This window comes from Vulpes vulpes, chromosome 3 (genome assembly GCF_048418805.1).
Source record: "Vulpes vulpes isolate BD-2025 chromosome 3, VulVul3, whole genome shotgun sequence".
Classification (NCBI taxonomy): domain Eukaryota; kingdom Metazoa; phylum Chordata; class Mammalia; order Carnivora; family Canidae; genus Vulpes; species Vulpes vulpes.
The window spans coordinates 127,477,685-127,497,666 of record NC_132782.1 but is presented as its reverse complement, the minus strand read 5'-3'; the positions used below and the strand labels follow the sequence as shown (position 1 = coordinate 127,497,666).

Here is a 19,982-nt window from a genome sequence, read left to right as displayed (position 1 = left end):
GTTGGGTAGATCAGTGTTTCTGGGGAGGCTCTTCTGTTTAGGACCATAATGCATGAGAAGTATATATCTATAAACATCAGAATCTGAGTCAAAATAAAAAGGAAATTCACATAAGGGGCATGTAAGAACTGGAGATAGTTAAAGGAATAGATTTTTATGTTCTTACATTCCATCTACAATTCTTCCTGGGATTTACATGCACTGAGTGAAAATATTAAAATTGCAGACCTAATTGCATTATCTAATGGTTATCTTTCACTTTCTTACTTTCTTTTCTCTTCCTCTTTCCTCCCCTCCCTTCCTTCCCCTCTTCTACTAACTCTCAACAGTTAGCATTATTTAATATCACCTTGTCTCTTTGAGTTGGAATAGAAACATTAAGCCTCTTTTAAAAGAAAAACTTACATATCATCCATTGTCATCTCTAAGGTCTTTAATTTTTCAAATTTTTGTGTCTTATTTTCTGTTAGCAGGAATTCTTAAATTTTTTGTAGGCCAGACCTTTTGAGCGTATAATGAAAACAAAGGACACTTTGCCAGAAAAATTCACTAGATACATTTAACACTCTATGAAAAAAAACAAACAAGATTCAAGCATGGCCCTATAATTCTCAACTAAGAATCTCTAGACCACCACAGATTTCTCTTTCAACCAGCAGGTGGTCCACATTCTTACCGTCTAACATTCTATCCTGTATCATCATTTTAGAAGGGGACTATCGTACCCATAAAGACGGTATAGCAATAAGTAGCTAACATTCATTAAGTATTTAAATCCATACAGGCACTATTCCAAGTTAACTCTTTTGCCATTTACCACAACCTGAAGGTAAGTGTGCTGTTGTTCTGATTTCCTGTTAAGGAAACTGAGGTACAAGGAGGCAAAAGAATATGCTGAAGACCACATAACTAGTAAAGTGGCTGAGTTATGATTTGAGCCCAGAAAGTCTGGTTTGAGACTGTGAACCATTATGCAATGCTACCTTGTGACATAAGAGAAATCAGATGTCTTTTCTACTAGCCTTGGTAAAAAGAAGAAAAGGTGATGACGGCCATACTATAACCATTTAACTATGACCCTGTGACAATGGTCCTTTCTAATCAGGAGTGCTTTCTTCTTAGGAGAGAGGATGCGCCTCCTCTTACTACTTGAAGCTGGCTGTTGTTCTACACCTACACCTAGCTAGTCTTACAATCAGTCCTTTTGGTAAGCATTTGAATTGATATCTAGCAATTTTATAACCCCATGAAAAGAAAAATTTATTGGATCATAATCTGCAAAGAATTCATGAACAGTGAAGTCATGGAAGAAGCAGGGAGGCCATGGGCCTTAGGAAAAACTCAGACAGAGAATCTAATGCTGATGGATATATCTGGTTTTCATCTGCTTCTCTCTTTATTATTCATTTTCTCTTACTGCCAACTGGCTTTCTCCAAATGGCAGGAAATGTGAGCCACCATAGCTTACAAGTTTTATACTTTACATTTTATCATAAGAGGGAGATTGTTTTGTCATTTTCTTAATGTCAAGTTCAATAATCTAAGACATTATATTTTATTGACCCAACATGGGCTAATTTCTCACCCTTGGAACAAATCAAATGTGACTTAGGGTAGAGTGATTGGATTATGTGAAAATATATCAGTGCCATAGAAATATGTGGGTGGAATAGGAAGGGAGATGCTCCCAGGAAAAGGGACAGAGTGATAAACAAACAATACTCACTGCTTTACCACAAAAGAAAACTCAATTTATTTGTTTGAAGTTAGCATTAAATTATAGATGACTACTGGACAAGGGACTTGAACATTTATTTCTTGCTTTACACAGTTAATATGTTGGGGAAAATGGTGTGCAAATCAAATTTGTGTTGATTCAATAAATAGGTGACTAGTTGGAAAAATTTTGTAATAAATATTTCCCCAAAGGGAATGTTCTTAAAATAAATAATATCATCCTTAATTTGGGTTTTATATTAGCTCATAGAGAGATAAACTTGTAATGAGAAACTGGTGGGAGTAAGAAGTACCTCTTTTAGGAGAAAAGCTGTCACTTTTTGCTGAATGATTTCTGAAGGAGTCTGGGACTGTGATTATGAGAACTTTCAGCTGAGAATGAAAGTAAACATGCAAAGTTTAGTGATTGACTTGTCAAAGGTTCTTTGATAGTGTAACTGCCACCTGGTGCTTCTTAATGAAAGAAGCAAAACAGAATTAGTATGCATAGCACTTTGAATAAAATGATATTGAGACATGAGCCTGGACCAGCTCCTGAATGAATCTGAAGTTTTTGACAGGGAAATTTAACTGTCTTATATTCTATCACTATGCTGACTAAAAGATGGCTCTGGACAAGAGTGTACTGAGAAATTATGTCAGTAAAAAAGGCATGCATCTTTTTTTTTATATAACACTAGACTTCCTTTTTAAAGATTTCATTTATTTATTTATTTATTCACGAGAGACACACACAGAAAGGCAGAGACACAAGCAGGCTCCATGCAGGGAGCCTGACATGGGACTCGATCCAGGGTCTCCAGGATCAGGCCCTGGGCTGAAGGCGGTGCTAAACCGCTGAGCCACCCGGGCTGCACAAAAGGCACGCATCTTATAGAAGTCGTATTTTTAGCATTGAACTAGAATCAGAATGTGAAGGACAAGCTTCTTTCTCATTTTTTCTCTTCCTCATCAAGTGAGAAAAAAATTTACATGTGGAATTTTATATATTTTAAAACACGTGGTAGTCAGACTGAAACTTTTCTCCTTGAACCGCTTGAGCAAGTTTGAGAAATAGTGTGTATGGTGGATGGACAAATGCAGCTCTGAATGCCATCATTTGGAAAAATGAATATCAAAGTCTTAGGTTTAATACTTTTTTAAAAGATGCTTTATGTTTATATTTACAATTAATATTTAAAAATATTTTTCATCTACCATTAGCTCTGGGAACATGACTTGGGAATGTCAATTTGTAGCAGTGTCTTTATACCTGGGAATAAATGTGCACAGGAAGTTCAAAAGACAATTTAAGATTGAGCAAATATAAACCCTAGTTCATGGTGATAGTAGTCTCTCTCAATAGCTTCAAAAGAGAAGCTAGTAGCTGGTATACATAGACGAGAGATGGAGCAGAGGGATGAGATATGGTGGAAAAAATGCAAGAAGGATGCAGAATTGGTAAGAAACAAAGTGTTCATAGAGACTGTCATTGTATCTAAATTATAACTATTGATTCCAATGGAAATAGAAAATAAGATATTAGAATTATAATTTGTAAAAAGGAAAATCCAGCATTATTTTTGGTTATTTAGAATTATGAATCATTAGCCATTATGCCATTGGAAGCCATTATACAATTGGTCAAGAATATGGACTGTAGAATCTAAGTTCAAAAACCATCCTTCTTATTGGTTATGTGACTTTGGACAACTTAATCTCTTAAGCCTCAGGTTTCCCCATCTTCAGAATGTAGATAATAATAGAACTTATTGAGAAGGTTTTTGTTTTGACTGAATAAGCAAATCCATATCATATTACTACCACAGTGTCTAATATATAGTAAATGCATTAATGAAGTTTCCTATTCTTTATGGCTCAATCTTAAAAATAAATCATCAGGGCACCTGGGTTGAGCATCCAATTCTTGATTTCAGCTCAGGTCATGATCTCAAGGTGGTGAGATCATGCCCCACATTGGGCTCTGTACTCAGTGGAGAATCTGCTTGATATTCTCTCCCTCACCTTCTGCCCCTCTCCCCCTACAACATGTGTTCTCTCTTTGTCTCTCTCAAATAAATAAATAAATAAATAAATAAATAAATAAATAAATCTTAAAAATAAAATATAAATACCTATAGACAGAAATATCTGTCTCATTATGTAACATGCCACATCCTAGTTATATTCCTGACTTCAGTACTCTCTGGAATGACCTTAACATTATCTGGTTATGCATAACCCTTTGATCAGGGAATAGTAATAGACTGTTCAAGACAGAAAGTGATAAAGTCTTAATTACCGTTCCTACTGAGGAGAAAGCTGATTTCCAGAATGCTTAAGTATTCTTCATAAAGCTTTCCAACTAATTGGTGATAGATTAATGATTTTGTCCAATAACTTAAGCTTTTCCATTACACCATTGGTTCTTAAGATTTTGTGGGAGCCAGGAATCTCTTTGAGCATCTGATAAAAGTCACAGGCTTTATTCTCACCCAATGTGTGTCTGCTGCACACGTAAAAAAACTTTCTGCAAAAAAAAAAAAACAAAAAACTTTCTGCATATGATGTCAGGGATCCTCTCTTCTCTACCTCCTATTCGGCTCTTGGCTATGGACTTTAGCTGATCAATACCATTCCTGATGCTGCCACCTTGAAAAAAGAACTTTTGGTTAGTTTCCTCATTGTTCCCCATGTCCTTCATGCAGAGACTTTCAGTTTCCCCTCTCCCTAGTCTCTAGCCCATAAGGATAGGAGCCAGACATCTACAAGCAATGACCCCTACGTTATATTTTAGAGCTGGTTCAAACCAGCTCTAAGTGGTCTTACCCCACAAATCCTTCAGAAATGTTTCAAGAAATACACAACCAACTCCAAGAAAAACAAATTTCTACCAAATCCCTCAGGAATGGAGCAAAGAATAAGCTATAGGAAAAATATAGATGCAGGAGTATGTCCTTACATGTGATAGTTCTAATTGTTATTATATCAAGGCCATATGAAATGAGAACGTGCCTCCCGATTACACTCATAACAAGGAGAAAAATTGCCAAAAATCATTGCTTTCTTTACCTCCTGCAAATGATGACTTGTGATTCAGCTGGAAAGTTATATCCAAACAAAAATGTTCTCATCAGTTGTGGAATGATTGTGTGTGTGTGTGTGTGTGTGTGTGTGTGTGTGTGTGAATGAAAATTTGCAAACTATCTCTTTTATGCAAAAGAGTGAACAGTGGTTTTATATGAGAATGGGAACGTAAGGAGTGCTACATCTTTAAAGGGAGTGGCATGATATAATGACTGGGAAAAATATGCAGCCAAGAAACTTTATCCAGCCAAGAATACTGTATTTTGTCATTCAGAATAGAAGGAGAGAGAAAGGGTTTCCCAGACAAAGCCCAAAGGAGTTCATGACCACTAAATCAGCCCTGCAAGAAATATTAAAGGGGACTCTTTGAGTGGGAAAGAAAGACCAAAAGCAACAAAGACTAGAAAGGAAAGAGAAAATCTCCAGAAACAATGACTTGACAGGTAATACAATGGCACTAAACTCATATCTATCATCACTCGGAATGTAAATGGGCTAAATGCTCCAATCAAAAGATATAGAGTATCAGAATAGATTTTAAAAAAAAGAGAGACATCTATATGCTGCCTACAAGAAACTCCTTTTAGACCTCAAGACACCTCCAGATTGAAAGTGAGGGAGTAGAAAAACATTTATCATGCTAATGGATGTGGAAAGAAAGCCAGAGTAGCCATACTTACATCAGACAAACTAGATCTTAAACCTAAGACTGTAACAAAAGATGAAAAGGTCACTATATCAAAATAAAGTGATCTATCCAACAAGACAATCTAACAATTGTAAATATCTATGCCCCCAAAATGGGAGCACCCAAATATATAAAACAATTAATAGGGCAGCCTGGGTGGCTCAGCGGTTTAGTGCCGCCTTTGGCCCAGGGTGGGATCCTGGAGACTTGGGATCGAGTCCCACGTTGGGCTCCCTGCATGGAGCCTGCTTCTCCCTCTGCCTGTCTCTCTCTCTCTCTCTCTCTCTCTCTCTCTCTCTCTGTGTCTCATGAATAAATAAATAAAATCTTTAAAAAAGGAAAGAAGAGTTAATATCTATTCTTCTGAAACTGTTCCAAAATATAGAAATGGAAGGAAAACTTCCAAACTCATTCTACAAGGCCAGCATAACCTTGATTCCAAAACCAGACAAAGACTCCACTAAAAAAAATAATTACAGGCCAATATCCCTGATGAACATGGATGCAAAAAGTTCTCAACAAGATACAAACAAATCAAATCTAACAGTACATTAAAACAATTATGCACCACAATCAAGTGGGATTTATTCCTGGGCTGCAGGGGTGGTTCAATATTCACAAATCAATCAACGTGATATACCACATTAATGAAAGAAAGGATAAGAACCATATGATTCTCTCAATAGATGCCAACAAAGCATTTGACAAAATATAGCATCCATTCTTGAAAAAAAAATCCCTCAACAAAATAGAGATGGGGGAACCTACCTCTGCTTTATAAAGGCCATATATGAAAAACCCATAGCTAACATCATCCTCAATCCAGAAAAACTGAGAGCTTTTCGTCTATGGTCAGGAACAAGACAGACATGTCCACTCTCATTATTGTTATTTAACATAGTACTGGAAGTCCTAGCTTCAGCAATCAGACAGCAAAAAGAAATAAAAGGAATCCAAATCAGCAGGGAAGAAATCAAACTTTCACTATTTGCAGTCAACATGATACTTTATGTAGAAAACCCAGAAGACTTGACCAAAAAATTGCTAGAACTCATACATGAATTCAACAAAGTTGCAGGGTATAAAATCAACATACAGAAATCTGTTGCTATTTCTGTACATTAGTAATGAAGCAGTGGAAAGAGAAATCATGGAATCAATCCCATTTACAATTGCACCAAAACCATAAAATACCTAGGAATAAACCAACCAAAGAGGTAAAAGACCTGTACTTTGAAACCTGTAGGACACTGATGAAAGAAATTGAAGATTACACAAAGAAATGGAAAAATTCCACTCTCATGGGTTGGAAGATCAAATATTGTTAAAATGTCTATACTACCCAAAGCAATGTACACATTTAATGCAATCCCTATCAAAATGCCACCAGCAGTTTTCAGCGCTAGAACAAACAGTTCTAAAATTTGTATGGAACCACAAAATGCCCCAAATAGCCAAAGCAATCTTGAAAAAGGAAAACAAAGCTGGGGAATCATGATTCTGGACTTCAAGCTATACTGCAAAGCTGTAATCATCAAGACAATATGGTACTGGCACAAAAACAGATGCATAGATCAATAGAACAGAATAGAAAACCCAGAAATGGACCCACAACCATATGGCTAACTAATCTTCAACATAGCAGGAAAGAATATCCAATGGGAAAAAGATGGTCTCTTCAACAAATGGTGTTGGGAAAACAGGTCAGCAATATGTGGAAGAATGAAACTGGATCACTTTCTTACACCATACAATAAAATAAATTCAAAATAGATGAATTACCTAAAGGTGCTCACTTTCTTACAGCATACACAAAAATAAATTCAAAATAGATGAAAGACCTAATAAGGTGAAACAGGAAACCATCAAAATCCTAGAAGAGAGCATAGGGAGCCACCTCTTTTGACCTTGGCCATAGCAACTTCTTATTAGACACATCTCTGGAGGCAAGAGAAACAAAAGCAAAGATAAACTATTGGGACTTCATCAAGATAAAAAGCTTCTGCTCAGCAAAGGAAACAATAATATTAAGAGGCAACAAGTGTAATGGGGGAAGATATTTGCAAAATATAATACAAATCAAAACCACAGTGATGGCTCCCCTTTCTCTGCATCCTTGCCAACAGCTTGTCATTTCCTGACTTGTTCATTTTAGCCATTCTGACTGGTGTGAGGTGCTATCTCATTGTGGTTTTAATTGGTATTTCCGATGCCAAGTGATGTTGAGCATTTTTTCATGTGTCTATTGGCCATGTCTATGTCTTCTTTGGAGAAATGTCTGTTTATGTTTTCTGCCCATTTCTTGATTGGATTATTTGTTCTTTGGGTGTTGAGTTTGATAAGTTCTTTGTCACTGTTGGTGGGAATGCAAGCTGGGTGCAGCCGCTCTAGAAAACAGTATGGAGGTTCCTCAAAAAGTTGAAAACACAGTTACTCTATGATTCAGCAATTGCACTACTGGGTATTTACCCCAAAGATATAAATGTAGTGATCGGAAGGGGCACCTGCACCCCAATGTTTATAGCAGCAATGTCCTCAATAGCCAAACTATGGAAAGAGCCCAGATGTCCATCGAACAATTGAATTGATAAAGAGGTGGCATATATATATGATACACATATAATATATAAAATATATATATTTATATGATATACATATGTATATAAACATGTGATATACATATATAGATAAATACATATATAATGGAATACTATTCAGGCATCAAAAAATTGAAATCTTGCAATTTGCAATGACATGGTTGGAACTAGAGGATATTATGCTAAGTGAAATAAGTCAGTCAGAGAAGGGCAATTATCATATGCTCTCACTCATATGTGGAATTTAAGAAACAAAGCAGGCCCACAAGAGAAGAGAGGAAAAAAATAAAACAAGACAAAATCAGAGAGGGAGACTAACCATGAGAGACTCTTAATCATAGGAAGAAAACCTGAGGGTCACTGGAAATGAGGGAGGTGGGGGGATGGGGTAACTGGGTAGTGGACATTAAGGAGGGCACGTGATGTAATGAGCACTGGGTATTATATAAGACTGAGGAATCACTGACCTCTACCCCTGAAACCATTAATAATACATTTTATGTTAATTAATTTAATTTAAATAACAAAAAACCACAATGAGCTAGCACCTTACACATGTCAGAATGGCTAAAATTAACAACACAGGGAACAATGGATGTTGGCGAGGACGTGAAGAAAAGGAAACCCTCTTACATTGTTGATGGGAATGGAGAAAACGGTGTGAAGTTTCCTCAAAAAGTGAAAGCTAGAACTACCCTATAATCCAGCAATTGCACTACTAGGTATTTTGTACCCAAAAGATACAAAAATCTGAGTCAAAGGGGCACATATACCCCAATGTTTATAGCAGCATTATCAACAATAGCCAAATTATGGAACAAGCCCAAATGTCCATTGACTAAGGAATGGATAAAGAAGAGGTGGTCTACACATACAATGGAATATTACTCAGCCATTGAAAAGAATGAAATCTTTGCAATGACATGGATGGAGCTAGAGTGTATTATGGTAAGCAAGACAAGTCAGTCGGAGAAAGATAAATACCATATGATTTCTGTGTTCTCACTTGGTATTTCCTCTGTGTGTCACATCCCTGGTGTCACTTTTGTGTGGCCAAACTTCCTCTTATAAGGACATCAGACTGGATTTAGGGCCCACATGAACATAGCCTCATTTTAACTTAAGCACCTCTGTAAAGGCCCTAGTCACTGAGATCCTGGGGTTTAGGGCTTCACCATACATTTTAGGAGAGACACAATTCAGCTCACAATAGCAGCATAGCTTATTAGCCCAGCAGACTCATAAATGACACTTAAAGAGGTAAGCAGTTTTTTGTGGGTTTTTTTGGAGTAATATTTCTGTAAGGTGAGTGATGCAAGGTGTGCTCACCACCTGTTTACCTGCCTTTTCAGCCATCAGCACTTGTAAGATATAAGGTACACAGTGACTAAATTGGCTCTTTGACCAAGACATGTACCAACTCTTGCTCTAGCTCTCTCTGCAAAAAAAAAAAAAAAAAACTGAAGTGTTTGGGACAAAAGATTTTTTTAAACCTGAGAATGGATTTCCAAGAAGGCTGCCAACCCTAATATAAAGGCTTGCTACCATCCAGCTCTCACTGCTATGTTTACTCACCATGGTGGAGCATTTCCAATCCTGTCAGCTTGTCTTTGATTTTACATTTTTTATAGTAACTTTCTAGCCAAATATCAGTGCTGCTTGCTATCTTTTAGATGTTCAAAATCAAAAGTTGCACAGTGGTTATGTTTTTATTTTACTAAAGATTATTTCTATTTTTGGCAATCTTTGACAGCTCTTTTCAGCATGGGGGCTACAATAAACCCATGGAAACTCTGGCTTTTATGGAAAGCAAAACAAGTCAGAGAATTATTTCACCCAACTAACTTGGGAGATAGATTTTTATTCCCTTCAGCCTCTATAAATCCTATGTATCTCCATTACAGATTTACCTTAGGAATGGAATTTTGTGTCTTGCTTGCATTTTATAAATTTTGTCCAGAGTATTTCACATAAAACAGAGAAGTACTTTTCATATCTTTTATTTAAAGCCAGGATGTCTTCTGGGCCAAGGAGGTGGCTTTTAGTAATGGAGCCAGAACATGATAGTCTGCCCAAAATGGGAGACAAATCTAAAGTGTGCTGAGCTAAGAAGCCAGACAGGTTTCAAAAACCTCTTACCATATTTATTTTTATACGTATACTTCATCTTGTGTCCACTCCCATATGATCTGCCATCAATTACGCAGTGGTAATGAAAACCTCCATGTATTTTACAAGACAGAGACACCACAATAAAAGTAACTGGGGCCAGTGAGCTGCCAGTCCAGCTTTTTTTTTTTCTTACTGCCTCTCCCTGCACACCCCTGACTCCTTCCTCTGCCCTTACTTTAAAAAGCTTCCATTGGTATATTTCCTCCTTTTCATGTTTTAAAGTTTGCTGGAGAAATTATAATGTTATGTTTCAAAGCACTTTGGAATCAGACCAGGAATTGAAATCTTGGCTCTATCCTTGGTGTGAACTTTCTCTGCCTTAAGTTTCCTTATCTCTAAATCGGTGCTAATATGAAGAATAAATAAATTATATTTATAAAGCACTTGGTCTAGTGCATGGCTACATAGTATAAGCACTCCATAATTAAAAGCTATTTTTATCTTTCTTATTGTCTCTCCTTATTGTTCTTCTAAATTTTGGTTCCTCCTTGCCCCCATTGCTTCTTCTCCTTCCTGGTCTTTATTAATCAGCTTTCTCTTTCCTCCCCAATGATGTAGTTAGTGTATGTATGCCTTTGCTTGTGACCTAATCCAGTGAATCTCAAACAAGCAGCTGTATTAGGAAGGATTTTTAACTATTCAACTATTTGAACTATTCAAAAGCCCTATGGAAGCCTTAAATTGATCTCTAATAGTATTTCATTGTTTTTCTTTCCTTTCTTCTTTTTTTTTTTCTTTTGCTCCGTTTAAATCAACTTGGTATGGAGAAACTGCCAGGTTCATGCTTACCAGAAGTTCTGATGAGGAGTTATAAACATTTTACATTAAAAAGAGAGAATGATCAATGTATAAATATACTTTTCCTAGGAGTAGCATCTTTCAACACAAAGTCCACGGGGATAGGGGAAGAGAATATACAAATTAAAGGCTTTGTATTTCTCTTCTCTCATCTCTAAAACTAAAGAGGTGAGCTAGATGCTTTCACCTGTTCTAAATACTAGTGATATGGACCATGTTAGCATAACTCTTTAATTGAAAGATGTTTTGGTATCTAAGGCTCTCCACCCTTTCGTTGAGGGATACTATAATGAATAGATTTATGAATCACATCCTTGTATTCATTGCTCAGGAATACTATTGAGGATATAGTCTAGTATGTTATTCAGTACGGCTTCTGTTTGAAACCCATCTTAGTATTTCATATTAACATCTAGCAAACTTATAGTCAAATTCAAGTTTCAATTCTAGTCACTGAAGGAGTCTTTATAGGCTTACTAACAATATTATCCATAATTTTGCTGTTTAAAAAAGTGTGTTCAGAGTTTTCTATTTTATAATATTTACCTTAAACCCTCTCTAGTAAAACTAAGAGTATACATTAATAAGTAATTCTTATCCCTTCCCCTGGCCTATCTAATTTCTTAGCACTCACAGGTACTATTTCCTTGAAATGTCATTTTGTTCACACACCTTCTTAGGCTCTGTTTATCTCATGTGTGAAATCAAAGACTAATAATGTGTGCACATGTATAAAAGAAGGGAGCCTATTCTTTCTTCCCTCCTGACCTCTAGTTTTTTGCATGTAGATTTTTGTTTGGCTTGCAGATGTTATTCAATGTTATTTGGTAAGGGGAAATCTACAGTGATAACTGGCACCTCCTATCATATTTGACTTTCCCTTATGATTTTAACATTGCTAGTAAAGACCCTATTTTTTCCTTTCTATATTTCTTTCTTTTTTAAAAGAATATAGCATATTTTTCGTAGAATATGTCCTATGTTACCTTGAGAACATGGACTCCAGACATAATTTGTCCTGAATTGCTTGGTTTGTATCCTACTTGAAAACAATTAACTATCACAAGCCAAATTATGCACAGAATGTAGTTGGCTTATGTCAACTCTTGGTTCAGTAATTTACTATAGGTTTTATTGAAGCTATTTTGTGTTTTAATTTTACAGATTGCTTTAAGATTTTAGTCATTTGCCTCAAATCTTTATTAGGTAAGGTACACATGTAACATCATTTTACAAAAAAGGAAAGCTAAGATACTAATAACTAAGATAGCATGTGGCTTAGGACACTGTGAAGGCCGTGGATCTGGAGTAGGATTTCTTGGTTTTTGATTCTAGATTCTTCAGTTATTTGTCATGTGATTTTGAACAAATAACTTAATTTTTTGGTACTTCAATGTTTTGTTTTTTAATCTGCATAATGGGCTTAAAACTGGCATTTTTAGCTTAGCTCGGAGCCTGGTGCATAAATAGTATTATTTCTTTGGTGATTTTTAATTTTCAGGATAAAACTGTCAAAACTGGTCTGCAATGAACTGAAACATAATTACACTTAATTGCAGAATCTCCATGTCTCAGGGCCCTTTGTTGGTGAATTCCTTTTATCCAGAGAAAGCTGTCCTTTACCTCAGCATTAAACTTCGACATTGGGGGACAAGAAGAAGTAGTATATATATATATATATATATATATATATATATATATATATATATATAATGAAGCTGAAAAAAAGAAGTTGATGATTTAAATAAATGAGCATTGTTTCTTATAAAACCCAGGAAGGATAAAGAGCCCCATTCAGTTCATTAACCAGTTACTAAATGGTGTTTGTGTTATCCCCATGAATACTAAATGAATTCATTATGATATGTGCTATTACAGTGAATAGCAAATGAATTCATAACGATGGGCTCCATAAAAATATTCCTAATGGAGAAGTTATGCATTATCAAGCTGGTTTCTAGAGTAACTGAGGCTTACATTTAAATGGGGGAAATAAATAATACCAGGCACAACATGGATTAGTTGGAGTTATTTGAGTAGGTCCTACAGAAGTGAAAATACCGAGTCTTGGTAATGTGTCTGTAGCCTCAGATGACTCAGTTTTTAGTTTCTGTCCTCTATTACTGATGGATAATGTCTCTATCTGTCTTTGATTCAAAGAGATGGATGCAATTGTATGCAGCTGGTCAACAGTAAACCTTTGGTTTGTGATGACACAGATTAGTTGAGAAAGCTTGAAGGGTTTTCAACCTTTCCTGTTGAGACACTATCTGAAGGAATGGCTACCACACTTGACCAATCTGCAGGTCAGTTGCTGTACATAAAATCCAGCGAACCCCCTCATCTGCCCACTCTCTTTCTCAGCAGAAGAATAAAATAAATTTTAGAATTAATGGCATGAATGGTGTACCCTTGAAGTAATATTTGAATTTTATTGACCATCGTAAATAGATTATGAAGTCATGGCAGCAACAAAAGCACAGATGGTGTCTTATTATAAACCTGCAAACTACAAGCGATGAGCCTGAAGACCACTCAGAGGGCACTTGTGGGCCATCAGTGATCTAGAAATCACACTATGATAGCCTCTCATCTAAAGGTATAATTAATTTCTTAGGAAAAAAAAATGACACAGCTTCTCAGTTCATAATAAAATTAAAATACTTCCAGGGCTTAATTTTCAAGAACCAGCAGTTTTATATGTCACCCTAATTTATGATTATATTTGAGCCTATGAGAGTAAAATTTAGCAAGAAGAATAAAAAGTAGAAGAAATAGAAAGCAGAACTTAATGAATGCAAGCAGTTTAACAACTCAATTAAGTAACATTACTTGCAACCTACAGTGTACAAAGCGTTGTGGGAGATACATAAATAAAACATTGTGTTAGTCCTCAAGAAATTTTATAGGGAGCACTCCCAACTCTAAGAGTTCCCCTCCATGTTACAAAGGAGTTCTCAAAAATAATTGGATTTGCTAGAGCCTGGTCCCTGCCCATGGGAAGGAGTGGTAATGGAGTGGGCAAAGCTCTGGGGTTTGCTCTCTTGTCACTCATAGATACAGTTCTGAGCAGAGCTTTTATAATCCACCAGCTCCTCAGGCTGAAACCCCAAGCCAGTCACCGAATCGCTACCCGTCACCAAATTGCTACCATGGGTAATGTTCCTGTCAACATGGATGCAAAGGTCCCTATGGATGGTCCCAGGCTTGGATTCTACAGGGTTAGTCCTCTGAGATTTACTCAGCTTGTCTTCACCACATTCACCCCCTCCCAGACCATGGGAACCACAGTCCCTGATTGCATGTATTTCACCAGGCTGGCAAAGAATGATGGTCCTTTAGGTCAATGTAGTGTTCTTTGAGAAGGTCTTCCGAAGCCTGAATTAATCTCATAGCAATGAGACAATTCCCTTTATTCAAAACACTTGATACTCTCTCCTACCAGGCTGCACTGGACCTCATCAGGCTTGATGGCAATAAGGCGCACTCACTATTGGCCATCGTCCTGGGGATAGAGAGCCCTCCAACTATTCAGGCCACAACTCCATCAGGGGCCGCCCTGTCATGTACATGTTTAACCATGATGCAAGTTAGACTGGGATAAGACTTAGAACCAATATGCACCAATTTGATGGAGTGTGAATAGTAGCAAAATAATAGCAAGCATTTCTATAGCACTTGCTATGTGCCACGAACTTTTCTAAGCACTTCACATAAATTAACTCATTTAGTCCTCATAACAAACCCATGATGTAAGCACTATTGTCATCCCCAATTTAAATGGGAGGAAACTGAGGCACAGATGATTAACGAAGAGATAACTAATGGACCAAGACTTTTTCTCACTTTCCTTCCATGACAAAAGGTTGCTGCTGAGAAGCAGCTGCCACCTAGTAGAAAATTTTGAGGTTGTAGAAGAGAGTGGAGCCACAAGATGGAACATGAATTCTTGATTCCACAGATTGGACTTTCCAAAAAAAAAGAAGGTGGTGTCAAATGTGGTGAGACATAAAATAGGATGATTTGTGAAGAAAGGCACAAAAAGATGTTTGATAATTAGAACATCAATGTTTTTTTAAGATTTATTTATTTATTTTAGAAAGAAAGAGAGAGAGACCATGGGGCAGGGGTAGAGGGAGAGAATCTTCAAGCATACTCCCCGCTGAGCACAGAGCCCCATGTGGTCCTAGATTCTATGAGCCATGAGGTCATAACCTGAGCCGAGATCAAGAGTGAGGTGCTCAACCCACTGAGCCATCCAGATGCCCACTTTTAAGTAAGTGGTTCTAAGAAGTAATAATACATGGAAGTGGTTTCCAAATTATACCTAATTAAATAAAGAATAGGGTACAAAAAAGTGAGGATAGTAAGCAAAGCCTGCTTTTCTGATCAGTTCAGTGTTCCTGGTCAGAAGAGTGAGGATGAGATTAGTTACAGGATAGGTTTTAAAAGGAGAGCATTACAAAATAAGCATGAAATAGATTTAAGAATGATGGTGGGAGGAGAAGAGTCAATGGAGACAGACTGAATATGTAATCACCCTTTATATTACATGTTTTGTACACTACTTGTCATATAAGACATTGGCCAAAAATGCAGCTGGTTTTGTTCGTAACAGTGATTGGACACCATTGTGTGGGAAAACATATGACTTGGTAGTGTCCTCCTCTCTTTTATTTAATTTTATTTTAATTAATTAATTTTTATTTATTTAATTTGTTATATATCTTCCCTCTCTTTATGGAAGATCGAGTCTGAAAGATTATCAAAAATTTCATCAGAAAACATTGCAGTGAAATTGAAACAGGCCAAATGTTGAAAATTGTTAAAAACTGGGCAACCCCGGTGGCTTAGTGGTTTAGCACCACCTTCAGCCTGGGGTGCAATCCTGGACACCCAGGATCGAGTCCCAGGGCGGGCTCCCTGCATGGAACCTGCTTCTCCTTCCTACTGTTTCTCTGCCTCTCTCTCTATCTCTCTCTGTCTCTCATGAATAAATAAATAAAGTCTTAAAAAAAAAAAAAGAAAAATTTTAAAAACTCTTCTCTTGGCTTCCGTGAAGGGTCTCCCTGGATTCACTTCCTTCTCTGTCTTGGTTGTGAGCTAATTTCCTTCCCTCTTTGGATCACAATCACAAATGAAGTAGATCCATCGGCTAATGAAGAGCTTGAGCTAATTGTTCAAAGTTTGGCCTATTTCAATATCATTTCAGGGTCTCCTGATGAAGTCTGTGGCAATTTTTCAGGCTCTAGGCCTTTAATATAGAAAGTATTAAAACGCACACACACACATACATTCACATACACACACACACCCTTCCACTCAATATAATTGTAATACACAAAAGCTATAGTTTTGAGTGCTTTCCTTTACAACCTAAATATATATTGTGATTCAAGTAACTTTAATTACTTTAACTTTATTAAAACAATGGCATTAGTGCCCATTTTATACGTTATTGGCACACTGCACTTTCAGAAATGAGTGAACTTCTCACACAGCACCAGCAAAATGTTAAATGAAGTAAATGTAATTAAACATGAGCTTTAAGGGATCCCCGGGTGGCTCAGTGGTTTAGAGCCTGCCTTTGGCTCAGCGCCTGATCCTGGAGTCCTGGGATCGAGTCCCACATCGGGTTTCCTGCATGGAGCCTGCTTCTCCCTCTGCCTGTGTCTCTGCCCCCCGCCCCTGTCTTTTGTGAATAAATAAATAAAATATTTTTTTAAAAAAACATGAGCTTTAATACACACTATCTTATTTAATCCTCACAAAAATCCTATGAAGGAGGTATTATTATGCTATTTTACAGCTGAAGAAACATGTTAAGCAACTTAGGAAGGTCACACAGGGTGGAGAGGAAAAGCCTGGTCTTGACTGGATTCCAGGTATCTGACTAGAGCCTCCCCCTGCCTTATATTGGTTTTGTTTGTACTTAAAAGTGAAAGTAGAAGGCAAGTATAAACCTAAACACCACTGTGCTATTAAAAATCATGGTTTTTTTTTTTAGTGTAATGACTTCTAAAAAGTGTTCACAGTCTTGTTCTGTGACTTAACACCTCAGCAGAAATAGCTCTCGGCGCTTTGAAAGTGGGACCATCTTATACAGCCTAAAAATGCCCTCAAATAAGGCTACTTAGTAGCAACTCTACTGACAACTTCTGGAGTGTAAAATACAAACAGAGTCTAAACGGGAAGGATAATTTTATGGGAGGAGAATGTTATTATTAGCAGCCTTAGAGTCAACATGTTCTTAGCATGGAAAAAACAATGATCCTGAAGAAAAAACAGCGATGTGGATTTATAGATACTGGTCTCTACTACCCTCCTGGAGGCAATTGATAATCAATTCCTTAACTGTCCTGAATATCTTTTCTATTTCTACCATAACAACCATAATAACAGCACAAATGGATTCATGCAATCATTTATTCCTACAAGAAACTCGTTTTAAGCAATTATTTGGTGCCAGGCCCTGGGATTAGCACTTTGGACACGAAGGTGAATGGAGCACCTAATCTATTCCCATGGGACTCTTGGTCTCTAGTGTATGTATTTTAGGTACGTATATGTACGCATGCAGGTGGTATTATACATAGGAATTTTAAGATGCATTGTAAAAGAAATCATATTAATGATAACCTAGCATCATGCTCCAAACTCACAGTTGTCCCAGATGCCTCCAATTCTAAACTTTCCCAGGAGAGAAGCAGCCTTATATAGCACTTTTCTACCCTCCCATCTCCCTTCCCAACCAGCTGGTACAAGGTTTTGCACCTAGTGAATGGACAAAAATACTCATTAGATTATTCCTCGATTGATTTTGGCGATCTTTATTTTTCAAGGTATATACTTAACATTTTTCTCCATGGCAATAATGATTTTTAATAATTGGTTAGAAGGGTGCCTGAGTGGCTCATTTGGGTAAGCATCTGCCTTTGCCTCAGGTCATGATCTTGGGGTCCCAGGATCCAGCCCCAGGTCAGGTTCTCTGCTCAGCAGGGAGTCTGTTTCTCCTTCTCCCCTTGCCTCTCCCCCACCCCACCCCGTTCATGTTTTCTCTCTCTCAAACTAAAAAAAAGTATCTTTTAAAAAAATGATTCATTAGATTGTTTTTCTTTCATCAAACACTCCTGAATGCTCCTAGATGTCCTAGGTGGTTTATGAATAGTTGTCATTGGGTTCAATTTACATCTAAACAAGTCTTGATGCTCCAGGAATCCTAAAGATGATTTGGTATGATGTCAAAATTATTTCCTAAGGTCAGTAAATTAAGCAGTGTCAACATAATGCCAGCACCATTAAATGATCTTTTAGTTTTTATTTATTTTTTTAATTAATTTTTTTTAAGGAGCCTGCACACCCAGCATGGAGCCCAATACAGGGCTTGAACTCACTTGAGTTGAAATCAAGAGTTGGACACTCAACTGACTAAACCACCCAGGTACTCCAAGTGATCTAACTTTTAAATCCATGTCGGTGCTTTATGTTTGCCCATCCAGGGAAGGAGAAAAAAACTAAGGAACCCACAACTTGCTTGGTCATAGGTGGCAAATCAGTCACTTGTCTTGCCTCTCTAGGAAGCTTTGGCTGAAAAACAAATCGAGTATATCTAAAGCTGATGAAGTAGCTTAAGTTTCAAAAGCAAAACAAAGCCCAGAACTTGATAAATCCCTTTGCTTAAAAACAAAACCAGAGAAAGTTAAGTGACTTTAAGAGAAAAGCTTTTGTTTAGCAGCCAGGGATATATATGCCACATAGTCTTTTGGGAGATTGGGAATGAGAATTTAGCTTGCATAAATGATCCCAGTGTTTTAATGAATGATTATGAAATGACCAGAAAAAAGCATATTGTTGTCTCATTTCGATCAGGGATTAAGGTAATACAGTGGAACAAGGTTGATAATTAAACAGCTCCAGGAAAACTGATGTTGACTTAAAAAAAATTTAAAACTAAGCCATCCTTCTCATCATATAATTTAGGTGACAACATTTCTTGTTTGTTTATTTTTACGAAAGCCACTTTATTCTTTATCAGCTAGGGCTCACTCTTTCCTGAAAAGTCAGAATTCTGTGCCTCAAAGTGGATGATATACATTGCAATGCGTTGCAATGCAATAAAATTGGCTTGAAGAGTTTAAGGTCATTTCATAATTAATTGGATTTTGAATTAGCTTTTCTTTTGGAGGATTCTCTGTGGTAAATCCCACCACATTTAGTGTGTGTGTGTGTGTGTGTGTGTGTGTGCCCTTTCTGAAATATTTAACCTTGTGGTCTCCTGTTTACTTTTTGAAAAACTCTCTACCATTGGATGTCATGATAGCTTACTTTCTTGATTTTTTCCTCCATCCTTTTACTTCTCAGTCTCCTTTTGGGGGGTTCTCTGCTTCACCTCCTCAACCTTCTGCCCAGATCCTTGAGTGTTCTCGGCAATGACCCCAGAACTTCTGTTCACATCCTTTTCTTAAGCTCCCTTTCACTGCAGTTACAGATTTCTCTACCTTTTTTATTTCTCAGACTCCTAAATTTCAGTGTGTTAAAAACTAAAATTGTTATTTCCTCTTCAGACTCATCCCTTTTTCTTTGTTCACTATTATTTTTAAATGCTAGCTTCCCAAATATCACCAGTCTAGCAGAAACTGTTGAGGTAAAATTCAGTTTATTATGGTAAATTAATTAGAAAAGAAGGTCATTACACTGAGGTGGCTTTAAGGCCTTAATAGCCTTTGTAAGCAAACCAAAAACCAAAGCCTGTAAGTGCCTCAAGGACAAGAAATCAAATCCTAAGGACAGTCAATCACAAACAGTCAACTAGACTTTCCCAAATAATGCAATGACTTAAGACATAGGCTATCAAATAATTTCCTTCCTTTACTTCTACCCTTTCTCTATAAAAGTCTTGCCTTTAACTACTGTTGGTGGAGCAT

At 36.9% G+C, this 19,982-nt stretch overlaps 1 pseudogene; it reads right to left on the bottom strand.

The window, feature by feature from the left end:
- Nucleotides 1-14,105: 14,105 nt before the first annotated feature.
- LOC112918388 (nucleoside diphosphate kinase A pseudogene) lies at nucleotides 14,106-14,559 on the bottom strand (annotated as a pseudogene).
- Nucleotides 14,560-19,982: the final 5,423 nt, after the last annotated feature.